The sequence below is a fragment of the Triticum urartu genome, chromosome 3A (assembly GCF_056163025.1).
Source record: "Triticum urartu cultivar PI428250 chromosome 3A, HENAU_Tu73, whole genome shotgun sequence".
In the NCBI taxonomy this organism is placed as follows: Eukaryota; Viridiplantae; Streptophyta; class Magnoliopsida; order Poales; family Poaceae; genus Triticum; species Triticum urartu.
The window spans coordinates 738,623,865-738,643,710 of NC_141875.1; the positions used below are offsets into that span (position 1 = coordinate 738,623,865).

The 19,846-nt window shown below is 47.7% G+C and overlaps 1 pseudogene; it reads right to left on the reverse strand.

Annotated features, from left to right (window-relative positions):
- Nucleotides 1–12,734: 12,734 nt before the first annotated feature.
- LOC147982503 (trans-cinnamate:CoA ligase, peroxisomal-like) overlaps nucleotides 12,735–19,846 on the reverse strand; it is a 32,560-nt pseudogene continuing 25,448 nt past the window's right edge.

The following is a 19,846-nucleotide window of genomic DNA, read 5'->3' on the forward strand; positions in this document are numbered from 1 at the left end:
AGATATACATGACTAGGATCATTTGTTTGCATGGAGTTCCGAAGAGTATCGTATCAGATAGAGGAACCCAATTTACCTCAAAGTTTTGGAATCAGTTGCATGAAACTTTAGGAACTAGACTAGAGTTCAGCATAGCTTTTCATCCGCAGACAGATGGACAGACCGAGAGAGTCAATCAAATTTTGGAAGATATGCTGAGAGCTTGTGCACTAGATTATGGATCTAGTTGGGACGATAACTTGCCGTATGCGGAGTTTTCTTATAACAACAGTTACCAAACCAGTTTAAAGATGGCACCTTTCGAAGCTTTATACGGAAGGAGGTGCAGGACACCGTTGTCATGGGACGAAGTTGGACACCGTCAATTCTTTGGACCAGATTTGATTAAGGAGTCTGAACGGAAAGTTAAGTTGATTCGCGACAGGCTCAAGGTAGCCCAATCCAGGCAGAAGAGCTACGCAGATTCTAAACGCAAGGAGACAGTTTACGAAACCAGAGGCAGAGTTTATCTCCGAGTATCCCCACTTCGAGGAGTTAAGCGCTTTGGAGTTAAGGGAAAGTTAGCACCGCGTTTCGTTGGACCGTACAAGATTTTGCAACGTATGGGAGAAGTCGCTTATAAGTTGGAATTACCAGAGGGACTGTCAGGAGTTCATGATGTATTCCATGTTTCTCAGCTGAAGAAATGTCATGCCGAAATGGCGGAGGTACCGCTAAGAGATACCGTGCCACTCGAAGCGATTCAGTTGAAGGACGACTTAACATATGAGGAGGAACCAGTCAAGATTCTCGATTATGCCAGTAGAGTTACTCGCAGCAAGGTTATCAAGTTTTGCAAAGTTCAGTGGAACCACCACTCAGAGGATGAAGCCACCTGGGAGAGAGAAGAAGATTTGCTCAAGGACCACCCTCACCTATTTTCTAGCCAACCCGAATCTCGAGGGCGAGATTCATCTTAAGAGGGGTAGGTTTGTGACATCCCAAATTTTGCAATTTGGAATGTTATACACTAGATCATCATGCATATCATATTTTCTTGCATTTTGGTCGATCCTAGAAATTTCACACAACTCAAGGACCTTCGGAGAGAGTTGGAGATTTCGTTATTTTCATATTTGAGAGTTTTCTCGAATTAGAAAAAAGAGGATCATTTGATTTATTTATTTCAGCTTCAATAATTTTTCCGATATCAAAAATATAAGAGAGGGAATAATATGACTTTCCCAAAATTGAGGGAAAATGAAGATTTAATAAATAGATCAAATTTTTGTTTGCCGGAGTTCTATTTGCATTTTATTTGGATAGGGAAAAATGCGCGTTTTTGAAAATTGCATTTTAGGTCCGTAGAAAAGTTCATTTTGTTCGGCTCATTTTTAGGAGTCGGGGAAAATTTACTTTAGTTTTTTTGGAGTTCGTTTAGTTTCTTTTTCTTTTGTTTTCTGCGCGCGTAACCGTTTAAAAAAAAGGAACTCCCGCAGGCCAGCCGGGCCAAAGGCCCAGCAAGCCGCCGCCCCCAACAGCGCTGCGCGCCAGGCGCCGCCTGGCTTCGTCCTAGCCGAGTCCGGTTGGACTCTAGGCTAGTCCCTTTTCTTTGTTTCGTTTCCCTTTTTCCTTTCTTTTTCTTGTCCCCTACCCCAAGTCTCCTCTCCCCTCCCCAATATAAATACCCCAACACCCCCCCCTCTAAACCCATCAAATCAAACCCCAAGCCCCAAGCCGCGCCCCAGCCCGCGCCCCAGCCCGCGCCCTACGCCGCCGCCGTACCTTGCCCACGCCGCCGCCGCACTTTGCCTAGGCCGCCGGAGCCTCTCGCCGGAGCCACTTTTCCTCGGATCGTTTTCTTCTAATCGTTCCGATTCTTTTCTTCTCCTCTGATTCATTTTCTAGATCGGTTTTTCGTTTCGGTTTTCTTCTCCGAAACCCTAGATCGGATTCGTTTTCTTTTCCGATTTAGTTGCCTTTGGACCATTCGCCGGACCGTTCGTCCTAACGAACGTGATCACCGGATTCTTCTAGGTTAACGAACGTCCGTTCGTATAACCGTTCTTCTTTTTCTTCTCGTCGGATTTATTCCGCGATCGTGATCTCAGATTCGATCTTCGTTCTAGTTTATCTTCTCGCTCGTTTATCGGAATCTGGTGATTCAAGCGCCTGGAGTTTTGTTTCGAAACCGCCGTTCCGTCTAATCAACTTAAACAAGTTTTTGCCCCGGTAAAATTTAACCTAGTTTCAACTTGCTAGAACCGAGTTGTTTTCTTCCACCGTTTGTTTTCCGTTTCTTTGTTCGGTTCGTTCTTTCTTTGCAACCGGAGTTCTTAAGTTGAACTTTCTGGTTCGATCTCTTGTTCGAGTTTTACCTGTGCATTAGATGAGTACTTATTGTGTGCTTGTTGTTTGTCTGCGATAGATCACCCGGATTGCGCCGCCTGTTACTTCGAAACCCTAGGCCTCGCGGATCATCAGCAAGGCAAGTAACACTTTGATCATACCTTTTCTACAACCCATGTTCTATTGCATTAGATCAATCCTCTCACATTGCATGATTAGGATCTAATTAAATTGTGGGATGGGAAGTAGATGAGGTAGTACCTATCACCTGTATTATTATTATGAAACCTTTGGGAGTTACTTCTACGTTTGCTTATTATGCCATGCTATGCTAGTAGACGTGGATTGGGTGAGTGATATCCATGACAGATGTGAGTTGATAATTTTAATGGTTTATCTAAGGTGGCAACTTAAACACACATCTGGGTGGATTGAGGCACCTGATGTCTATCAGGACTTGCCTGTTTTTTTGGACCGCCACCCAGGCTCAAAGGGATCATAAGATCTTTCATGCTAGAAACTTCCGTGTGCAGCCACAAGCCATTATGAGCTCTGGCATAGTTTACTAAGTTGTGCGAACTCTTACGGGGTGGACTAGCAGATGTAGGGGATGTAGGTGGTACGGTCTACCCCACATGTAAGGTGCTAGCGCTTCTGAAAGACTGTGTCTCGGTCATCCGTCTTCTCAAACACCATGTAGTGCGAGAAACCAAACGAAGGCGATCGAGTCTTGTGGGGAAAAGTGCGCAAACCTCTGCAGAGTGTATAAACTAATCATGATTAGCCGTGTCCCCGGTTATGGACAACTTGAGTATCTAGTACTTGAATATCATGTGAATCTCAACATGTTACTTCTAATTAATATTGTTGGGTTTTAATTGTTCACTTAATTGGGATCGGAATGCTGTCAACCATTCTCGATGTTTCACAACCACCATGATAGTTAAATAAATTTATTCCTTTGCAGTAGGGAAAAACTGGCTTTACGCAAAACTGTAACCATAGAGCTTTCCACCAGCCATATATGCATATAGTATAGCTGTTTCATTCCATTACTCTCTATGTGTTACTTTGCCAGCATATTCCATGTGCTGACCCGTTTTCGGGCTGCAACTTCTCATGTTGCAGACTTTTCAGACGACGAGTAAGGTGTTTTTAGGTCGTGGTTCTATACTCAGTGATGCCGTTGGAGTTGATGGACCCATTTATCTTCCACGTCTTCCGCTGTTATCGACACTAGATGGCCTTAAGCCATGTTTATTGTAATAAGTTCTCTTTTGAGACAACGATGTAATAAGTGTGTGATTGCCACTCTGCTATAAATCCTTCGATGTACAGTGTGGTGTCAGCATTACTGATCCAGGGATGACACCTGAGCACAGAGCGCTTGATCCATTCGGGTCGGGTCGCGACAAAGAGACTCTCTATCATGAGGATTATGGTGCTACTTTGAAGCACACGTGTGGCAAAGGATAGTAGCATTGTCCCTTCTCTCTTTTTCTCTCATTTTTTTGGGCCTTCTCTTTTTTTATGGCCTTTATCTTATTTTTTTGGGGCCTTCTCTTTTTTATGGCCTTTCTCTTTTTTTTATTCCTCACTTGGGACAATTCTCTAGAAAATGATGATCATCACACTTCTATTTATTTACAACTCAATGATTACAACTCGATACTAGAACAAAGTATGACTCTATATGAATGCCTCCAGCGGTGTGCCGGGATATGCAATGAACCAAGAGTGAGATGTATGAAATAATTATGAACGGTGGCTTTTCCACAAATACTATGTCAACTACATGATCATGGTAAGCAATATGACAATGATAAACGTGTCATACTAAACAGAACGGTGGAAAGTTGCACGACAATATATCTCGGAATGACTATGGAAATGCCATAATAGGTAGGTATGGTGGCTGTTTTGGGGAAGATATAAGGAGGTTTATGTGTGACAGAGCGTATCATATCACGGGATTTGGATGCACCGGCGAAGTATGCACCAACTCTCAAGGTGAGAAAGGGCAATGCATGGTACCAAAGAGGCTAGCAATGATGGAAGGGTGAGAGTGCGTATAATCCATAGACTCAACATTAGTCATAAAGAACTCACATAATTATTGCAAAAATCTACAAGTCATCGAAAACCAAGCACTACGTGCATGCTCCTAGGGGGATAGATTTGTAGGAAAAGACCATCGCTCGTCCCCGACCGCCACTCATAAGCAAGACAATCAAATAACACCTCATGTTTCAAATTTGTTACACAACGTTTACCATACGTGCATGCTACGAGACTTGCAAACTTCAACACAAGTATTCCTCAAATTTCACAATTACCCAACTAGCACAACTTTGATATCACTATCTCCATATCTCAAAACAATCATCAAGTATCAAACTTCTCTTAGTATTCAATGCACTTATATGACAGTTTTTATTATATCCCTCTTGGATGCCCATCATATTAGGACTAGTTTCGTAACCAAAGAAAACTACCATGTTGTTCTAAAGACTCTCAAAATAATATAAGTGAAGCATGAGAGTTCAACTATTTCTTAAAAATAAAACCACCACCGTGCTCTAAAAAGGTATAAGTGAAGTACTAGAGCAAATGACAAACTACTCCCAAAGATATAAGTGAAGATCAATGAGTAGTCGAATAATTATGCAACTATGTGAAGACTCTCTAACAATTAATAATTTCAGATCTTGGTATTTTATTCAAACAGCAAGCAAATCAAAATGAAATAAAATGACGCTCCAAGCAAAACACATATCATGTGGTGAATAAAAATATAGCTCCAAGTAAAGTTACCGATGAACGAAGACAAAAGAGGGGATGCCTTCCGCGGCATCCCCAAGCTTAGGCTCTTGGTTGTCCTTGAATATTACCTTGGGGTGCCTTGGGAATCCCCAAGCTTAGGCTCTTGCCACTCCTTATTCCATAGTCCATCCAATCTTTACCCAAAACTTGAAAACTTCACAACACAAAACTTAACAGAAAACTCATATGCTCCGTTAGTATAAGAAAATAAATCACCACTTAGGTACTGTTTTGAACTCATTATCAATTAATATTGGTGTAATATATATTGTATTCTAACTTATCTATGATTCATACCCTCCGATACTACTCATAGATTCATCAAAATAAGCAAACAACACATCGAAAACAGAATCTGTCAAAAACAGAACAATCTGTAGTAATCTGGATCAAACGTATACTTCTGGAACTCATAAAATTCTCAAATAAATTGCTGGACGTGAGGAATTTATCTATTAATCATCTTAAAAAATAATTAACTAAATATCACTCTCCAATAAAAATGGCAGCAATTCTCGTGAGCGCTAAAGTTTCTGTTTTTTACAGCATGATCAACAAGACTTTCCCCAAGTCTTCCCAAAGGTTCAACTTGGCACAAACACTAATTAAAAGCATAAAACCACATCTAAACAGAGGCTAGATGAATTATTTATTACTAAACAGTAGCAAAAAGCAAGGAACAAAAGTAAAGTTGGGTTGCCTCCCAACAAGCGCTATCGTTTAACGCCCCTAGCTAGGCATGATGATTTCAACGATGCTCACATAAAAGATAAGAATTGTAACATAAAGAGAGCATCTTGAAGAATATGACTAGAACAATTAAGTCTAACCCTCTTCCTATGCATAGGTTTTTTTTGAGCAAACATCTTATGGTAACAATAATCAACTTGCATAGGAAGCTAAAACAAGCATAAGTTCAAAATTTTAAGCACATAGAGAGGAAACTTGGTATTATTGCAATTCCTACAAGCATATATTCCTCCCTCATAATAATTTTCAGTAGCATCATGAATGAATTAAACAATATAACCAGCACCTAAAGTATTCTTTTCATGATCTACCAGCATAGAAATTTTATTACTCTCCACATAAGCAAAATTCTTCTCATTCGAAATAGTGGGAGTATCATAAGAGACTCGGATACTATAAATTGTTTCCACATTAAAAGAGTAATGTTCATAAAAGGGGTAATCATAATCATGATAAGTTTTATAAATATAATCCTCACTACTTTTTATAGCATATGTATCATCACAATAATTATCATAAGTAGGAGGCATGCTATCGTCATTATAAATTTGCATATCAAAACTTGGGAGACTAAAAATATCATCTTCATTAAACGTAGCATCCCCAAGCTTGGGATAAACATTAATTGCATCAAATATATTCCCAAAAACATCATCTTCATCAAACATAGCATCCCCAAGCTTGGGCCTTTTCATATCATAAGCATAATCACTCTCATCATTAATAGTATAGATAGCACCAATAGTATAGCAGTTATCATATTCTTCCAAGCAAGTGCCAAAAAGATTTTCAAGATCATAAATAAGTATCATTATCTTCCCAATCATAATCATCACAACAATCAATAGGCATAATGAGATCATCATCAAGTGCATCATCTTCCACAATTATATTTGATTCATTTTCATGAGGCACAACAATAATAGGAGCAACATTATTCGGGGGAGATATCTTTTTACCTCTCTTTTTTTTGTTCTTCTTCACCACATCATGTGTGGGTTCAATCCTCTTTTTGGAGCTCTTATTGATGAGATTGCTTGAATAGAAGGCTCCTCCTCGTTACCTGATTCATCATAAGAAATAATAGGAGGGTATTGGGAAGTCTCTTCCCTTTCATTTGTATTCTCTTCATCTTCTATTTCTTTTATTTTCTTTATGTAGTTGGCAATATAAGGATTTTCAATACAATTCACCGCACAATACATATAAATTTCCTCTAGATCAAAGCCAAGAAGTTTATCACGGGCAAATACTGGAAGATAGTTAGTTATATGTTTCATTTCTTTGTAACCCATAAGCAAACTGAGTTCATTATAATGTGCAAGTGAAATCAAGTCATCACAATTTGTGGACACGATTGGATCATGAAACAATTTGCACCGGATAGCTAAATGACCCTATTCATTGCAAAGTCCACAAGTACGTCCAAGAAAATTTAAATTTTCAGCACAATCATCTAGCCTTTCTTGCAAAAATTTAGTTTCTAACTTATGCCTCTTGTAATATCTATCTTCCCTGTTTGGTGTGTACTTACAAACCCAATGCACTCCACAAAAATTGACATGTTTATAGGAGACATTTTCATCATAACTAGTGCAATCATCATTAGTACTATGGATACTCAAGGAGTTCATACTAACAACATTGCAATCATGCTCATCATTCAAAGATTTAGTGTCAAACATTTTAATGCATTCTTCTTCTAACACTTTGGCACAATTATCGAAATCCTTATTTTCATGATAGATATTAAAAAGATGAAGCATATGAGGAATCCTTAATTCCATTTTTTAGTTTTCTTTTATAAACTAAACTAGTGATAAAACAAGAAACAAAAAGATTCGATTGCAAGATCTAAAGATATACCTTCAAGCGCTAACCTGCCCGGCAACGGCGCCAGAAAAGAGCTTGATGTCTACTACACAACCTTCTTCTTGTAGACGTTGTTGGGCCTCCAAGTCCAGAGGTTTGTATGACAGTATCAAATTTCCCTCAAGTGGATGACCTAAGGTTTATCAATCCGTAGGAGGCGAAGGATGAAGATGGTCTCTCTCAAGCAACCCTGCAACCAAATAACAAAGAGTCTCTTGTGTCCCCAACACACCCAATACAATGGTAAATTGTATAGGTGCACTACTTCGGCGAAGAGATGGTGATACAAGTAGTATATGGATAGTAGATAATAGTTTTTGTAATCTGAAATTATAAAAACAGCAAGGTAACTAATGATAAAAGTGAGCGTAAACGGTATTGCAATGCGTTGAAACAAGGCCTAGGGTTCATACTTTCACTAGTGCAAGTTCTCTCAACAATAATAACATAATTGGATCACATAACTATCCCTCAACATGCAACAAAGAGTTACTCCAAAGTCACTAATAGCGGAGAACAAACGAAGAGATTATGGTAGGGTACGAAACCACCTCAAAGTTATTCTTTCCAATCAATCTGTTGCGCTATTCCTATATGTGTCACAAACAGCCCTAGAGTTCGTACTAGAATAACACCTTAAGACACAAATCAACCAAAACCCTAATGTCACCTAGATACTCCAATGTCACCTCTAGTATCCGTGGGTATGATCATACTATATGGATCACACAATCTCAGATTCATCTATTCAACCAACACATATGACCTCAAAGAGTGCCCCAAAGTTTCTACCGGAGAATCATGATGAAAACGTGTGCCAACCCCTATGCATAAGTTCATGGGAGGAACCCGCAAGTTGGTCACCAAAACATACATCAAGTGAATCACGTGATATCCCATTGTCACCACAGATACGCACGGCAAGACATACATCAAGTGTTCTCAAATCTTTAAAGACTCAATCCGATAAGATAACTTCAAAGGGGAAACTCAATCCATTACAAGAGAGTACAGGGGGAGGAGAAACATAAGATCCAACTATAATAGCAAAGCTCGCGATACATCAAGATCGTGCCAAATCAAGAACACGAGAGAGAGAGAGAGAGAGATCAAACACATAGCTACTGGTACATACCCTCAGCCCCGAGGGAGAACTACTGCCTCCTCGTCATGGAGAGCACCGGGATGATGAAGATGGCCACCGGAGAGGGATTGCCCCCTCCGGCAGGGTGCCAGAACGGGTCTAGATTGGCTTTCGGTGGCTACGGAGGCTTCTGGCGGCGGATCTCCCGATCTATTGTGCTCCCCGATCGTTTTAGGGTATATGGATATATATAGGCGGAAGAGATATGTCAGGGGAGCCACGAGGGGCCCACGAGGGTGGACGGCACGCCCCCTGCCTCGTGGCTCCCTTGTTGCTTTCCTGATGTGCACTCCAAGTCTCCCGGGTTTCTTTCCTTCCAAAAATAAGTTCCGTGAAGTTTCAGGTCAATTGGACGCCATTTGATTTTCCTTTTCTGCGATACTCTAAAACAAGGAAAAAACAGAAACTAGCACTTGGCTCTAGGTTAATAGGTTAGTCCCAAAAATCATATAAAATAGCATATAAATGCATATAAAACATCCAAGGTTGATAATATAATAGCATGGAACAATCAAAAATTATAGATACGTTGGAGACGTACCATCTGGTCCAGCAAATTCGTTTCCGCCCGGATATCTAGCGTCTGAATTAACTGGAGAAGCCTCTCCTTCTCTTTTTTATAGATCCCACTCTCATTCCTGGCCTAACCCCTCAAGAATTGTCGCAGGTGTCTGATTTTGTTCTGCCAGCGTTCCATACTAGATGTGCCTATCACTAGTTTCACCCACTCTCTAGCCACCATCTCAATGAAATTTTCTTTTTCAAACCAACTGAGTTCGAACAAGGAAATATTTTTATTACCAATATGCGTGGCATCACCCGAATCAACTAACAGCGGTGTGTGGTCCGAGATCGCCCTTTGCATCAAGTGCACCGATACTAAGGGGTATTTCTGTTCCCATTCCACACTCGCAAGTACCCTATCAAGCTTCTCATACGTAGGAGTAGGAAGAGAATTTGCCCAGCTAAATTGTCTTCCTGAAAGCTCTATATCCCTAAGATCAAGACTCTCAATGATCATACTGAACATAAAAGACCACCGTCCATCAAAACAATCATTGTTCTTTTCTTCCTTCCTCCTAATGATATTAAAATCGCCTCCTACCAAAATTGGCATCTTTCATCTCCACAAATCCGTACCAGATCTTCTAAGAACTCCGGCTTAAATTCTGGTTGGGAAACACCATACACTGCCACTAAGGCCCAATGGAACCCATCCAATTTGGACCTAACCCTGAACTTCACCGTATAATCTCCTCTTACTACATTTATAACCTCAAGAGTCTCACACTTCACTCCCAAGAGAATCCCACCGGATCTCCCTCTTGGCGGAAGGCAGTGCCAATCAAAGGCTACTCCCGCTGTAAGTGAGCCTAGAAATTGTGGCGTAAAGTTATCTATACCAGTCTCAAGTAGAGCTATAAACTCTAATTTATCCTCTATAGTTGTTTTAGCAAGGAACCGTTGCTTAGCCAAGTCTGCCAGACCTCTGCTATTCCAAAAGATCCCTTTCATATTTCATCATGGAATTTTTTCTTGAGTTTCACTCTCGCACTCCTACGGACCGCCGACACTGGATAGATCTTCCTCTTCCAGGGTCGTTTAGGTTTGGTCAACACCAGCATGCCCGCTTCAGGAACAATATTTTCCGGTGAATGCTCCAAACTAGATATATCCTCACATGACAGCATATTCTCTACCCCTCCTACCTCCTCATCGACCTCCGATGAGGGCATCATATCGTCGCAAAAAGTCTCAAATGAGGGGACACTCAAATTATGAATATCGGCATCTAACATAGGTTTAACCGCCGCTAACTGTCAGATCAACTCAGAGGCTCTCTCAGCCTCTAGGTCCAAAATGTCATTAACTGATTTAACAATTTCTACCCCATTTGTCCCCAGTGAGACTCCTATGTCATTGACTCTACTCATAATCTCATGTTCAGAAAAAATGTATAATAGAACATTGCTTATTAACCGACATACCTGTCTGGGCCTCGACGTCCCTAAGCTTGGCGCCTCTCATCGCGCACCCAAGCTGAAAGTTATCGGCATCTGGCTGGTCCTGAACTCGATTACTGACGCACCTGCCAGAGAGTACCGGGTCCGGGTAGCCGCCAAACGCAATCACCTCCTCAGTAGACCGCGGGATCTGCACCACCTCCGGTGGGCCGTTCGTCGTGACGTGACGAAGCAAAGGAGGGGTCGGCGGCCTGGCGCCTCCAGGTCCACCCCCACAGGCCCCATGGCCGGCCGGCGCCCTCTTGACGAGGCCGGTGAAGATCGCGCCTGAGGTGATCTCGCGGCCGAGTCCAAAGCCGCCTGCCCTGGAACCGCCAGCTGCGAAGACCCCTCTGGCACACCCCTGTGGTTTGTGGGCGCTGACTGGGGCTCAGGACACGCCGAGGCTACAAGCCCAGTTGCGCGTGGCGACCCCACGGCAGCCCGCGTCGGACTCGTGCAGCAAGCATGGTCTGCCGGCCTGCAGCGACCCCCGGCTGATCTGGCACCGGTAGTGGCGCCGCCATGGTCTCTTGCTCAGCTGCTGTCGTACGCGTCGGAGTTGTGGCGCGCGCCACTCCTGACGAGGCCGACCTATGCTTCGGCGACGGGACATGTGGCGCCTCATTAATAGGACACATCGGATTGGGTGGCAAATCATGCTCTGCAGCATCCTCACTGTCGACACGGTCACTCCATAGTCGAGGAGGTGCGGAAGTCGGCGTTCCAAAGGACCCAAACCTCAGAGTGTGAACAGGTGGGGGCGAAGTCGGCTCTGAACCCCTTGCCAGCGTCTGTGGATTGGGTCGACTTGCAGCCACATCAGGACCCTCACGTGCTCCATCACCACTATTGTTCTCCCTATTGCCCATATCATCATCTTTGTCTGACATGTCCACATCACCTCCACCCAGTACCGCTTCCTGAAACATCTCAGTGTCCTCTAATTCAATCTCTAGTTTGAAAACCATTCCGTCGTGCGTCCACCTAACCACATCCGGAATATGCTCAATAGATAAAACACTGACAAGTAACCTGGCCACCCCATGAGCCCGAGTAAACTGCATATCTACTCGCTCGGTCTTTCCGATCAAAGAACCAAGACTGCAAACCACCCTAGCATCATTGAGAGGCTTGGAGGGTGCCCCTGATTAACGAACCCAGACTTGAGACAAAGGTGTGCCTTTGGGCTCTGTTTGCTTCCAAGTATCAAACTGAAGAATACATTTGGTACCCGGCACTCGAGGTATACCAAACTTAAGGAGTTTCCTCAGCTCTTCCACTGACGGAAAATCAACCTTGTATAAATTATCATCCAGTCGGATAAGCTCCCAATGAGAGTTCCCTGGAGCGAGCTCATTCAGACGTTGCATAACTCGTGCCTCAGATAAGTAGCCCTTCGTGACCTTGACCAATCCTGTAGTCAAGTTGTGTGGTGAATCGTGAATTACAGACGACGCGGGCGACTCAAAGAACATCAAGTCCTCACAGCACACCCCATACATGGTCACCGTCGGTAATGGGTGCATCATCACTGGGCACACACCCGATTCATGAACGGGCTTTAGACACGTGTCACACAACTCCGTATTACATTCTGCAATAAAATGTCCTTGCTCACCGCAACCGTAACAAATTATCTTCTCTTTTTTGCGTGCCCACTTAGCAGCTCGCTCACCATCCGGCTTGTCCGAAAGTCTGTCTTAACTAACATATGTCATTCAAAAGATATGAATATATAGCATCTTTTATTTTTATTTTTATTTTTCCTTCAATATGGACGGAAGGCCACGATTCATTTTGTAGATTGCAAGTCAAAGCTTTGATCCAGAAGTCACCATGGCGGGCCGTGCCGGTTCGGTCCCCCTTTTCTCAGAAGAGATGGGCCTGAGCCCATGCGCCCTCTCCCGCAGCACGAGCTTTTGCACCTTCCCGATGGCGTTCTTGGGCAGCTCATCGACGAACACCACCTTCCTTGGCACCATGAAGTGCGCCATCTTGCTCCGGCAGAAGGACACAATCTCCTCATCGCTGACCTCGCCGGCGCCAAAGTCGGACTCTTTCTTCAGGACGACGAAAGCGCACGGCGTCTCGCCCCAGTACGGGTGCGGCATGGCGACCACCGCCGCCTCCCGCACAGCAGGGTGGCGGTACAGCGCCGCCTCAACGTCCACGCTGCTGATGTTCTCGCCGCCGGATATGATCACGTCCTTCGACCGGTCCTTGATCTCCACGTTCCTGTCCGAGTGCACCACGCCCACGTCGCCCGTGAGAAACCACTCGCCGTGGAACGCTGCTGCCGTGGCCTCCGGGTTCTTGTAGTATCCCTTCATCAGGCTGCTACCGCGCAGCACGATCTCGCCGAGAGTGCCGCCGTCGCGGGGCACGCTCTCCATGGTCTTGAGGTCCTTTACCTCGGCGCCGGCGAGGGAGAGTGCGCCCACGCCCTGCCGCGCCTTGAGCAGCGCGCGCTCTGTCGGTGGTAGCGCGTCCCACCGCTTCCGCCACTCGCACACCATGGCCGGGCCTGTGGCTTCCGTCATGCCGTAGGCGTGTGTGACGTGGAACCCCAGCCGCTCCACGCGCTCCAGCAGCGCTGCGGGCGGCGGCGCGCCACCCGTGAGCACCTCGACAGTGCGGCGAAGCGGTCCGCGGTCAGCTTCCAGGAGGACGTTGAAGAGCACGGGACATGTGGGTGACGCCGTGGTTGGCGATAGCTGAGTACATGGCGTCGGCTGTCGGCGCGCGGACGCAGACGTTGACGCCGCCGCGCGCCGCCACGCCCCACGTGAAGGTCCAGCCATTGCAGTGGAACATGGGGAGCGACCAGAGGTACACCGGCTCGTGGCCCACGCCCCACTGGAGGAGGAGCCCCATGGTGCTGAGGTAGGGGCCGCGGTGGCTGTACACGACGCCTTTCGGTACTGACGTCGTGCCAGAGGTGTAGTTGAGCGCGACGGCGTCCCACTCATCCTCGACCTTCCTCGGCGGGTACCTCGCCGGGTCGCCGCGTGCCACAAGCTGTTCGTACTCCAGCTCGCCGACGCACGCGCCCGTCGGTGTGTCGATGTCATCTATGACGACGAGCAGCGGCAGGTTCGTGTCCGCGATGGCGTTAAGGGCCTCCGTGACGATGCCTGTGTACTGGTAGTCGACGAAGAGGAGCTTTGGTCCAGCATGCCTCAAGATGGCGGCCACGGCGGCCGCATCCAGGCGGAACGAGATCCTCTAACGTACTTCAAAGTACTGCCGAGGGACGTCCTTCCCCTATCACCGTTCGCTGGTCATCCGACGGCAGCAGTCAGAAACCACGAAAACACAGAGCACAGTCGGCCCACAAACACGATCCAGCCCAGCCCAATGGAACGGGAGAGGGGCGGATGAAAAAGGGCGCGAGATCAGGGAAAACGTCGCCAGACTGACAGAAAAAGGGCGTGCTCCAGTGAAGGGATCAATCACGGAGGGACGAGGTGCTCTGCTCGCCATTCTTCTGAGTACGTCATTATCCTGTCTCTATCTTGAAATTGATTAATCTTCCATATCAAATTGCTTTGAAATTGATCAAACTTCCATCATCAGATTGCTCTGAAGCTGATTCATCTTAACTTCCATCATCAGATTGCTTTGAAACGGATCCATCTTCCATTACCAGATTGCTTTGAATTTGATCAAGCTTTCCCTATTGTTAGGAAAGAATTATCTAGTTGAAATTCTATTCTATACCACAGATATGGAAGAAGAGGCAAGCACAGCACGCTCTGATTCGAATACGTAACTGACACAACACCCAATTTGTTAACTCTCATGAGAGATCAACTAGATCTAAGTTCTCCAAGTACTATTGCCTCCTTGCTTATTCTCTTTGGCACGAGTCTCACAATCTTTAGGGAAGGATACCATGAATTATTTCATGTCCCAGAGAAACATATTAATTGTTTGTTCCCTTTCACATTGGTTTTAATATTTGCTCTGCACTTTACATGTCCATTGCTCTTTTTTTTTGCATTGTTGGGGAAGAGGCATGTGGTGATGGTGCACATGCTCAAGCATCACATACTTCAGTGGTATGTTGCTAAATAACAATCCCAGCTATAAATAAATCCATTATTTCTGAGAACTCACCAGATTTTTTTACCCCAAGATGCAAGTGGTTGGTGAAGGGGTGTGTAGTGGTGGTGCACAAGCACAAGCACATATCATAGATGATATTGTTCCTAGGGGAAAAGGGATGTTGTCTGAAGATTATAATTTCAGAACACTGCTCTTTCTGTTAGTAGAAAAGAGAGATAAAAAATAAGTTCAGAACAGGGCCAGCCACTAGCACCTCGGTACGCAACCCAGATCATAAATAAGTATTGTGCTCACAATTTGACAAGAATCATTGATAAGCTCTTAAATTGATAACATTCATATACAATCTCAGTTCAATCCGAGTTCTAGATTCCTAACAAAATAGAAATACAGTTTCTACATCTGAAACTTCAGTTCAGGCTCTTGTTGGCTCCTGCTGCTCAACTACTGCCTGCCTCCTCCAGCATCGCAAATTCGCAATGCAGGCCGCGTGACATTATAGGCTATGTGTTTGTCGCCCTTCATCCACGGCTGCTTGCACTCAGTAACGCGGCACTCACTTGGCACCTCCCGCAGCGCGGCCGCGAGCTCGACGGCGTGCTGCAGTAATGCGGTGGTGGCGGCCATGGCGTTGCTAGCCACTCTCCCTCTTGCTGTGACACGGGCGGCAGCAGCGGTCACACTCCCGCGCTGGTGCGGCGATGGCAGCGGTGCTCGCCCTATCAATCGCGGCGGCGCTAGGGTTAAGCTAGGTTATGGCGATGGCGAGCGAACGGCGATGGGGAGTAAATGGATCGGTGTTTTTTTTTCCTTCCTCTGAACTTGGCCGCATCTCTTCTGGGCTCATGGCTGCACGCTGCTTCGCAGCTGTGTTTTCATGGTTTTTGGCTGCTGCCGTGAGATGACCAGCGAACGGTGATACGGGAAGGACGTCCCTCGGCAGTACTTTGAAGTACGTCAGAGGATCTCGTTCCCATCCAGGCAGGTCTTGATGGCGTTGATGACCGCGCCAGCCATCGGGACAGCGAAGTGCATCTCGTACAGCGCCGGTGTGTTGGGAGCAAGAACAGACACCTGGATGGACACGTCAGAACATGTTGGATAGTACTCCAAAGTCCAAACACAGGGGCTTTGTGAAGCTATAGCGATCTAGGTACGTACGACATAATTCTTGGAGACGGAGAGGGCCCGGAGCGCAGCGACGAGGCGCACTACCAGAAAAACTGGGGTTGCCGACGGCCAAATCTATGCCGATGGCCCCCGTCGGCATCGCCGGACATATGCCGACAGCCAAGGATAGGCCGTAGGCGTAGAAAAGCCGTCGGCATACATCCATCTATGCCGATGGGGCCGTCGGCATAGACGAGGCCGTCGGGACCGCCCGAGATACGCCTACGGGGCCCGTCGGCATAGGTCAGGCAGTCGGCATAGCACGGGCCCACCTGCCCGGTCAGCGCTGACCATTTGACGGCGTTGAACCTACGCCGACGGGTGGTAACGGCGGCCGCCGGCATATCTGTGGCAGAGGTATGCCTACGGCATAGCCGTCGGCATAGGCCCCTCTGCCACGTCAACGATCCGTGTGCCATGCCACGTCATCGATCCGTGTGTGCGCAGGTATGCCGACGGCCTTGCCGTCGGCATATGTTTACTTTACTTAATTTTTAAATTTATCTATGGCAGAGGTATGCCTACGGCACAGCCGTCGGCATAGGCCCCTTCGCCACGTCATCGATCCTTGTGCCACGCCACGTCACCTCCGTGTGTGCACATATATGCCGACGGCCTTGCCGTCGGCATACGTGGGCATTACTTTATTTTTTTTATTTTTACTTTGTTTTGTTCTTTTTACTTTATTTTAGTTTTTGCTTTTGCATAAGATAATTATGCCTTATCTAAAAAAACATACCCGATGGTATATCGATTGCCCCCCGTTACGAACGTCGCTATCGCCGTGTCACGGAGGGGGGAAACGGTCGACACGGAAGGAATTCTGGTTGGGGGGGGGGGGGGTTCGGGGTGTAGCTATGTCACCGAAACATCGCACGGGTCCCGATGCATATGTGAAAGTGTTCATGCATGCGTAGACGCCCGTTTTGGGGCTCCGGGGTGTGCCCCCCCTCACGGACGGCGCCGCCGCCGACACCTGGAGGGGGGAAACAGACGCGTGGGGTCTACACGGAGGGGATCTTGCTGTGGGTCTGGCCCGGATGTTGCTCCAAAGTGTTCCTATTGGCTGACCTAACACAACCGGGTGGGGAGGTCCACTGGTCAAAGCCCGTCCGTGTAAAGTCAAAGGGCTAGATCACGTGGTCAAACGCTACAGGGTTAGGCGGGACGGGGGCACTGGGGGGTAGCAATGCCACCGGAGCATCGCACCGGGCCCTCATACATGCGGGGTGCTGTGGTGGCATGTCCGAAGAGGCGGGACTCGTCTCCGGGGCGTGGCCCCCCCTCACGGACGGCGATGACACGGTAGTAGACGTTCTGTGGTAACGATGCGGCGTCAATATTACTAAATACTCGGAGCGCGATAAAATCATGAGTTTTTTTGCACGACGCAGGCACATGTGCTATAGGAACGATTGTATTTTTTCATAATTTTTGGTGATGGAGAAGTATCCGAAAAATTCCCTCTACGCGGATTGCCCTTCGCGCGTCTACGGCTGTGGCCGCCGGCCTCCGGGGGCTAGCATGCCGCCAAATCTTGCGTAGGCGGCCTCTCACAAGTCTGGAAGTGTTGTGGCGGTTGCAAACGCCCGGCACGCGTGTCCGGGGTGTGCCCCCCCTCACGGACGGCGTCGCCGCCGGCACCTAGAGGGGGGAAACGGACGCGTGGGGTCTACACGGAGGGGATCTTGCTATGGGTCTGGCCCGGATGTTGCTCCAAAGTGTTCCTATGGGCTGACCTAACACAACCGGGTGGGGAGGTCCACTGGTCAAAGCCCGTCCGTGCAAAGTCAAAGGGCTAGATCCCGTGGTCAAACGCTACAGGGTTAGGCGGGACGGGGGCACTGGGGGTAACAATGCCACCGGAGCGTCGCACCGGGCCCTCATACATGCGGGGTGGTGTGGTGGCATGTCCGAAGAGGCGGGACGCGTCTCCGGTGCGTGGGCCACCCTCACGGACGGCGATGACACGGTAGTAGACGTTCTGCGGTAACGATGCGGCGTCAATATTACTAAATACTCGGAGTGCGATAAAATCATGAGTTTTTTTGCATGACGCGGGCACATGTGCTATAGGAACGATGGTATTTTATCATAATTTTTGGTGATGGAGAAGTATCCGAAAAATTGCCTCTAAGCGGATTGCCCTTCGCGCGTCTACGGCTGTGGCCGGCGGCCTCCGGAGGCTAGCATGCCGCCAAATCTTGCGTAGGCGGCCTCTCACAAGTCTGGAAGTGTTGTGGCGGTTGCAAACGCCCGGCACACGTGTCCGGGGTGTGCCCCCCCTCACGGACGGCGCCGCCGCCGACACCTGGAGGGGGGAAACGGACGCGTGGGGTCTACACGGAGGGGATCTTGCTGTGGGTCTGGCCCGGATGTTGCTCCAAAGTGTTCCTATGGGCTGACCTAACACAACCGGGTGGGGAGGTCCACTGGTCAAAGCCCGTCCGTGCAAAGTCAAAGGGCTAGATCCCGTGGTCAAACGCTACAGGGTTAGGCGGGACGGGGGCACTGGGGGTACCAATGCCACCGGAGCGTCGCATCGGGCCCTCATACATGCGGGGTGGTGTGGTGGCATGTCCGAAGAGGCGGGACGCGTCTCCGGTGCGTGGGCCCCCCTCACGGACGGCGATGACACGGTAGTAGACGTTCTGCGGTAACGATGCGGCGTCAATATTACTAAATACTCGGAGCGCGATAAAATCATGAGTTTTTTTGCACGACGCGGGCCCATGTGCTATAGGAACGATGGTATTTTTTCATAATTTTTGGTGATGGAGAAGTATCCGAAAAATTCCCTCTACGCGCATTGCCCTTCGCGCGTCTACGGCTGTGGTCGGCGGCCTCCGGAGGCTAGCATGCCGCCAAATCTTGCGTAGGCGGCCGCTCACAAGTCTGGAAGTGTTGTGGCGGTTGCAAACGCCCGGCACACGTGTGCGGGGTGTGCCCCCCCTTACGGACGGCGCCGCCGCCGGCACCTGGAGGGGGGAAACGGACGCGTGGGGTCTACACGGAGGGGATCTTGCTGTGGGTCTGGCCCGGATGTTGCTCCAAAGTGTTCCTATGGGCTGACCTAACACAACCGGGTGGGGAGGTCCACTGGTCAAAGCAGGTCCGTGCAAAGTCAAAGGGTTAGATCCTGTGGTCAAACGCTACAGGGTTAGGCGGGACGGGGGCACTGGGGGGTAGCAATGCCACCGGAGCGTCGCACCGGGCCCTCATACATGCGGGGTGGTGTGGTGGCATGTCCGAAGAGGCGGGACGCGTCTCCGGGGCGTGGGCCCCCCTCACGGACGGCGATGACACGGTAGTAGACGTTCTGCGGTAACGATGTGGCGTCAATATTACTAAATACTCGGAGCGCGATAAAATCATGAGTTTTTTTGCACGACGCGGGCACATGTGCTATAGGAACGATGGTATTTTTTCATAATTTTTGGTGATGGAGAAGTATCCGAAAAATTCCCTCTACGCGGATTGCCCTTCGCGCGTCTACGGCTATGGCCGGCGGCCTCCGGAGGCTAGCATGCCGCCAAATCTTGCGTAGGTGGCCTCTCACAAGTCTGAAAGTGTTGTGGCGGTTGCAAACGCCCGGCACACGTGTCCGGGGTGTGCCCCCCCTCACGGAAGGAGCTGCCGCCGGCACCTGGAGGGGGGAAACGGACGCGTGGGGTCTACACGGAGG